The sequence below is a fragment of the Mus musculus genome, chromosome 4 (assembly GCF_000001635.26).
Source record: "Mus musculus strain C57BL/6J chromosome 4, GRCm38.p6 C57BL/6J".
NCBI lineage: Eukaryota > Metazoa > Chordata > Mammalia > Rodentia > Muridae > Mus > Mus musculus.
Genome location: NC_000070.6, coordinates 133,896,666 through 133,904,260, shown reverse-complemented (window position 1 = coordinate 133,904,260; position 7,595 = coordinate 133,896,666).

Here is a 7,595-nt window from a genome sequence, read left to right as displayed (position 1 = left end):
TGAGTCATTATGTTGTTAGGCATTGCCAAATGGTGATTTTTCTTACTCACGTTGCACTCATTACCTGGATAATTCTTCCATAAAAATGAACTTGTCCTAAGTATTTTATTCTCATGAAATACAGTTTATACAAGACAGGAAATGCTTCCTTCTTCGTGGCCATTTTTGTTTGTTTGTTTGTTTGTTTGTTTGTTTTTGCTTTGAGACAGTTAATAGGTTTTTCTCCACCAACGAGATAAGCTAATTCAAGCCAAATAGAGAGTAAAAAGGCAGGTTTATTTGGGGGCAGCTCACGGGCAGGTTCATGGGTTCCAAGAAATGGGGCTAACGCAGGTGGTGAGCTGGGGGTAGATTCCTCTGGTCTTCGGTCAAGAGCTGGGGCAGAAGTTAGACAGATTCACCCTGAACTTCCCGTGAGGTTCTGGGAAGGTCACCCTACAGCTCTGCACCATGCCCAAGTGGAGGGCAGAGGTGTCGGGGTGGGGAGGGGGTGGTATGGCCAGTGGGTGAGGAGGTCCCCACCATGGTACTGCCATTGGATATGTTCAGGAAACAAAGTTAGCTTGTTCTGAGCTGGGAAAGTCCCTTTTTGAGTTCCCTTCACATCTGAGGGCACTGGCAATTGTCTATGTCACCGAGGGGCCATGGGAAGCCTGGCTTGGTGCCAGCTTTGTCACAAACCCACTGTGTACATTGTAAGCTTCTTCCTCTCTGGGATTTAAGAGTCTTCCGTTTGTAAGATGGCCTACGTGAAAGCACGAAGCTAGACACCCACCAGAGCATGAGTGAGTGAGGAGGTCAGGGACGGCATGGAGCACCTGTGACACAGTCATCTAAGGGAGGGGACTAGGCAGGACAAGGACCCGGGTGGCCGACTTCTGAGAGAGGCTAGAAAGCTTTAATTTAAAAACTAGTAAATACTAGTTAACAACACCTGTAGCCAAAGCAAGAACAAAGTATGCGTCTGGGGCCAGGTGTTATGACACAGGGCTTTAATCCTGGCACTCAAGGGGACAGAGGCAGGCAGATCTCTTAAGTTCAAGGGCAGCAGAGTCTACAGAGCAAGTTTCAGGCTAGCCAAGTCTACAGAGTGAGACTCCCCTCTCCTTTCTCAAAACAACAAAAAGAAAAACTAACAAGAGGGCTGGTGAGCTGGCTCAGGGGTTAAGAGCACTGACTGTTCTTCCAGAGATCATGAGTTCAAATCCCAGCAACCACATGGTGGCTCACAACCATCCTTAAATGAGAAACATAGGGGGCGGAGTGAGCACGGGCAGGGTTGGAGCGAAAGGGAATGGGGGGGGGAAGAGGCGGGGGGAGGGGGGAACTAACTAACAAGCTAAGACAGGGACCAAGTTCATTCTCTAGCCTTCTCCTCCAAAAATAGCTCTGGGATCTAAAGTAGGTGAACTTCCTGTGTTAGCTTTAAAGTTCAGGCCGGAGGCTGGAGAAATGGCTCAGTGGGTAAGAGCAGCTTCAACAGGACCAGATCTGGGCCCCAGCAGCCCTGTAAGCCAGCTCACAAGTGTCTTTAACTTCAGCTGTAGGGGATCTGATGCCCTCTTCTGGCCTCTGTAGCTACTGCATCAGTGAACAAACCCATACTCTCACACACACATACATAATTAAAAGAATACAAATTTGGGGGCTGGAGAGATGACTCGCTCTACCAGAGGATCAGAGTTCAATTCCCAGCACCCACATGGCAACTTATAAGTGTCTGTAACTCAAGTTCCAGAGAGGCAGGACACCAATGCACAAAAAAAGTAACTCTTGCAGGGCGTGGTGGCGCACACCTTTAATTCCAGCACTCAGGAGGCAGAGGCAGGTGAATTTCTGAGTTCGAGGCCAGCCTGGTCTACAAAGTGAGTTCCAGGACAGCCAGGGTTATACAGACGAACCCTGTCTCGGAAAACCAAAAAAAAAAAAAAAAGAAAGAAAAAGATTTATTTATTTATATGAGCTATGTTCAGATACACAAGAGGGCATCAGATCCCATTACAGATGGTTGTGAGCCATCAAATGGTTGCTGTGAATTGAACTCGGGACCTCTAGAAAAGCAGTCAGTGCTCTTGACCGCTGAGCCATCTCTTCTGCCCTCCCCTTGTCCCCACCTCACTTTTTAAAAATCAGTAATGTAAGCCGGGCGTGGTGGCGCACGCCTTTAATTCCAGCACTTGAGAGGCAGGTGGATTTCTGAGTTTGAGGCCAGCCTGGTCTACAGAGTGAGTTCCAGGACAGCCAGGACTATACAGAGAAACCCTGTCTCGAAAAACCAAAAAAATTAAAAATTAAAAAAAAATCAGTAATATAGTGGTCATTATGGCAAACGTTCTAGGATTTTGCAGTGGAGAAATTGTAGGAGAAATGCCAAGACTGGCATGAAGTTGGGTTTGGGGAACAAAACCTAAGGACATACCAAAATCTCAATAATCAAGACAGTATGTTAGGACAGGGGAAGAGTCTCAAACTGGTAAAATCCCAGAGGCCACGGGTTTGATCCCTTGCACTAAATAAACTGGACATAGCTCTGCATGCCTATAAAAGGCCTGATGTTTTAAATAATACTACCTATCTGTCTGTGTGTCTGTCTCTCTATAGCTTTTTGAGGCAGACTCTCTCTATGCAGCCCTGGCTGTCTTTCTGCACTGAAACTCAATAGGCCAGCCGTTTTCATTCGCACTCACAGAGCTCTGCCTGCCTCTGCCTCCAGAGCGCTGCTTTAACAGTCTGCACCACCATAGCCAGTTCTTTTATAAAACAAACAAACAAACGCCCAAAGAGTGCTGCCTCCTGAGCATCCAGGCCCGGGGCTCTCTGCTCAGCTCTATGTTCTCTTTTTTAAATTTCACCATGATAACACAAATTGTTTCGCCCAACAGAAAGATCTCTTTGGGGGCCAGTGAAATGGCTCAGTGGTTAAAGGCGCTTGCCACCAAGCCTGACAGCCTGAGTTTGATCCCTGGAACCCACAGGTAAAAGGGGATAGCCAACTCCCACAACACGTCCTCTGACCACTGTGACATGCACTTGTGCATCCCTGCCCCAGTAAGAGGGCAGGGGGGCGGGGCAGGGGCAGCGGCAGGGGAGAACGATCTTAGAAATGACAATGGTTTTAGTGCTGGGGGTTGAAACCAGGGTTGTGTTCATGCAGAACACACAAGGCCACCACAGAGGTCACCCATGAAGAATGTTGTTTTGGTTTTTTGAGACAGGATTTCTGTATGTAGCCCTGGCTATCCTGGAACTCATTGTGTAGACCGGGCTGGCCTTAAACAAACAGGGATTCGGCTGCCTTTGCCTCCCAAAGTGCTAGAATTAAAGGCAGGAGGCACTCTGCCCTGCTCAGAGAAAGGACAGTTTGTTTTTTTGTTTTGGTTTTTTTGTTGTTGTTTTTTGTTTTGTTTTGTTTTTTTTGTTTTTTGAGACAGTGTTTCTCTGCATAGCCCTGGCTGTCCTGGAACTCACTCTGTAGACCAGGCTGGCCTCGAACTCAGAAATCCGCCTGCCTCTGCCTCCCAAGTGGTGGGATTAAAGGCGTGCGCCACCACGCCCTTCAAGAAAGGACAGTTTTATCACTAACCTCATTTAGAATTGCGGGAATGTGGAGACAATAAAAGGCGTACCCATTGTCATTACAATGTCTTAAAAGTCTTACAGAGAATGCATGGCTCAGTGCTTGAACAGAGCTAACAGGCCACCACCCTCAGTAGATTCTGCCCTAGGCCACCAGTTTCCAAGCTCTGACTAAGGTGAGCCCAGAGGTACCTCCCAAAGCTAACTTTCCAGTTCTGACACCACAAGGGCTGGTAGCAAGTCAGCGGCTGATGTAGGTCTTAGTTTCTTCAGAAACAAATCCATAAGCCACACCTGCCCCTTCCAGGCAGGGGAATGAAGACAGTGCCCAGAGATCCGCTGCACACATGGCGGGCCGCCACAGTGCCACAAAGGGATAGAGGTGAAAGGAAATAAAACTGTAATTCATGTAATGTATGTCAAATAGCCCAAAGAGTTGTTTGTGAGCTTTGAAACCTGGGGCTGAGAACATAGCAGAACAGACCAGGACATGCCCGGGCAGGCCCATCGCCTCCGTATCTCCCACCCCTCTGACCTAAGTTAAATGTTACAGGCTGCTGATGTTTAAATGGACCAATCATGTGAAACTGCGCCAATTCCTCCCCCAGCCCCACTCCTTTTCTATAAAAACCCCTAGCTTCCAAGCCTCGTGGTCGAATCCACTGTCTCCTGTGTGAGATACGTTTCGATCCGGAGCTCCGCCATTAAAATACCTCTTGTTGTTACATCAAGGTGTTGTGTTCTATTCGTGATTCTTGGGTGCACGCCGAATCGGGAGTTGAGTGGGGGTTTCCCCACTGAGTTCTTTCATTGGCAACCCTATCACTCTCTACAGACTAGATGTGATGGCTTGTCCCTATAATTCCATCACTTGAGACATCGAGGCAACAGGACTCTGGCTGGTTTGAAGCCACTCTGGTCTACATAGTAAGTTCTAGACTAGCCTGGGTTAGAGAGTAAGATACTGTCTCAAAAACATCAACAACAAACCCACAAAAGGGTGATGAGTTCTGTCGTCCCCACAAAGCGGCTCCTGAGTCCACATTCTGGGATAAGGGAAGGGGATCTGGGTGGATCCTATTAGCTCAGATCCTATTGGCTGGTCACAATGATGGGATGCTGAGCTGCTATTGGGTGGCACCTGGTGGGTGGAACATTTCCCTTCCTCAGGGTTGGGGCTCCAGAGAAGCAGCCTGAAAGGAAATATTCCACTTGGACAGGCCTGACCTGCTTGTTTGACTCTCTGTCTCCTCTAAGAATGTAAGTTCCTAGAGCCCGCCACACACTGTTTCCCAAGAGACTGATCGTAAATATTTCAGACTTCGCAGGCCATATGGTCTCTGTTGCAACTACTTAACGTAGTGAGAAGGAAGCACAGAGGAGCCACAAACGGAGCATGGCTGTGTTCCAATAAAACTTTATTTACGCGTGTTCAAATCTGAATTTTGTACAAATGTCATGCATCGTCACTTTTTTTTTCTTCACTTAAAATTATTTCAAAATGTAAAAAAACCATCAGACTCAGTGGCCTACACCTGTACTCTCAGCGCTCAGGAAGCAGAGGCAGGTGGATGTCTGTGATGAGGCTTGCCTGCTCTAGAGAGCCAGTGCTTACCTAGGTAACAAATGCAAAGACTGAGGCTGAGAGAGGTTATCTTGAATACTCAGGGTCACTTGGCTAAGAGAGATGAGCTAAGAGCTCAGGTGTGCAGCGCTGGACCCCAAGCAAGATCTGTGGCCTGTGGCATTATCTGCGTACCCATGCATACAGCAGGAAACAGGAGGCTGCAGCTTTTGTGTTTGATTTTATTGGTTTTATTTAGCATTTATTTATTTAGCTGGTCTCTCTGTAACAACCCTGGCTGGCCTGGCCGACCAGGCTGGTGGTTTTATTTACTTTTAAGATAAGCGTCTCAATGTGGGCTGGAACTCAGAGCCCTGTCTCAGCCTAAGGTGCCGATCCAGGAATGTCACCTGTCCCCTCCTGGAGCTTACTTCTCATGGGGAGGGCAGACAGATGAGCATGCAGTTGGATTGCTAGCGAGCCTGCAGCCACAGCATTTGGGCTACAGTTACTGTGCCACGTCATTACAGCGGAGATTCGAGATGCTGATGAAGTGAAGGCATGAACCCCCCAGAGCTGGGGAAAGAATGTTCCAGACAGAGGGCACAGCAAGGGTAGCACGGGAGAGAGCTCACCAGGCATGTGCAGTGAGCGGCAAGGATGATGGCAGCAGGAGGGCAGAGAGCCAAGACAAGTGGCACCGGGAAGATGCAGAGGGAGTATTCATCCTTCCTGCGGGGCTCTGCAGGCAAAAGCCTGGGTTTTGTTTGACACGTCCTGGAGGAGGTGCAAGTGGGGTGTGACCCTGGCCCTACAGGAGAGGCACTTCTCTCCCCCCAGCTGCTCCCTCCTCCCTCTCTCCCCAACACTGGGGTGCTTTGAGATTACAGATGTTGTTTTTCAGGTTTCCAGTCCAGCTACAATACCCGCTGTCTGGCTGTGGGCAACCCTATCCCTCTCTGAGCCTCAATTTTCTTATGATTTACGTCTCGAGGCCTTGGTAGAAATAGCTGATGAGATCTTGCTTGCAAACTTCAGTTCCAGACAGGAGACATAGTTGTCCAACCTCAGGTGCCCAGGAGGCTTAGGATGTAGCTCAATGGTGGGGGCATTTGCCTAGCAAGCTCAGGGCCTAGGTTCTGTTTTCAGTATAGAGAGGGAGGGGTAGAGGGAAGGAAGAAAAGAAGGGAGGGAAGAGAGGGAGGAAGGAAGGAAGGAGGAGGAGGAGGGACAGAGGGAGAAGGAGAGGGAAGGAGTCAGGCAGAAAGGTAGGCCATAAGCCCCCACCCGCTGCTTGTGCTGATTATGATGTAAATGCTCAGCCTGGTTCGGACCAACTGAGATTCCTCGGTAAAGGTGCGGTCCCTACAGTAACCGCCTCCTGCTGTTTTACCTGCTGCCCTCAGACACCAGTGCCAACCAGCCTCTACTCAGAGGCCAGGAGACAACATCACAGAGGAGCCCCCTGGGGCAAGGCCCGTCCACACAAGGACCTCTTCAATGCCACAGCCCACGCAGCTCAGGCTACCACAGAGAGACCCACACCTAGGCCGCAGCCCACACTCACTGCTAGAGTTAGTGCTTTGACAAGGTACAGAGTGATGACCTCACTGTGCCCAGCGTGGCCTCTCACTCATGAGTCATTCCTTTAACAAACACCGCACGTAGCTTCCCAGAACAGCCTGTTCTAACCCTATATTATTACTCGCATTCATATACAGCACTGGCCATCATGGAACATCTTAGAACATGGGTTAGACATGGGGTTTGGGTTACAAGAGTACCACTGCCATTTCATAGCTGGGCCATGTGAGATGTTACACTTTGCCCGGTTTTCTTCTGAGACTGGGTGTCCTAGAAATTGTTATGCAGACATGATGGTCTGAAAGAGAAGTGTCCCTCAGAGTCCTTGGTATTTTAATGCTTGGCTCCCAGTTGGTGGTCCTGTTTGGGAAGGCTCAGGAGGTGTGGCCTATCTGAGGGAAGTGTGTCTCTTAGTGTGGGTTTTGAGAGCTTAAAAACTTCTGCCAGCCATTTAACTTTGCTCTTTGCTTCTTGCCATGAGACTTAAGCTCTCAGCAACTCCAGGTGCCTTTGCCTCCTGCCTGCTGTCACTCTTCCTTCCTTGGTGGTAATTGTCATGAACTAGAATGAGATAGCAGGCAGGGGTGGAGGGTACCTGGCAGGCCCATACCAAGGTGTCCCCTGAGAAATCACACCATGCAACAGACCTGGTATAAAGGAGGTTTGGTGGGGGGGGAAGGAAGGGGAGTGAGGACCTGGAGAAGAGGTAGAGGCAGGCAACCAGAAATACAGCCATGAAGAAAAAATGAGAAAAAGAGGCCAGCCTGGAATAGGTGGGAACAAGGAAAAAGAAAGCAAATCAGTAGGGGCTGGGGGAAGGGGAAGCAAGCAGTCCTTTTTATTTACTGCCTCACCTGGCCCTCACTTGGCC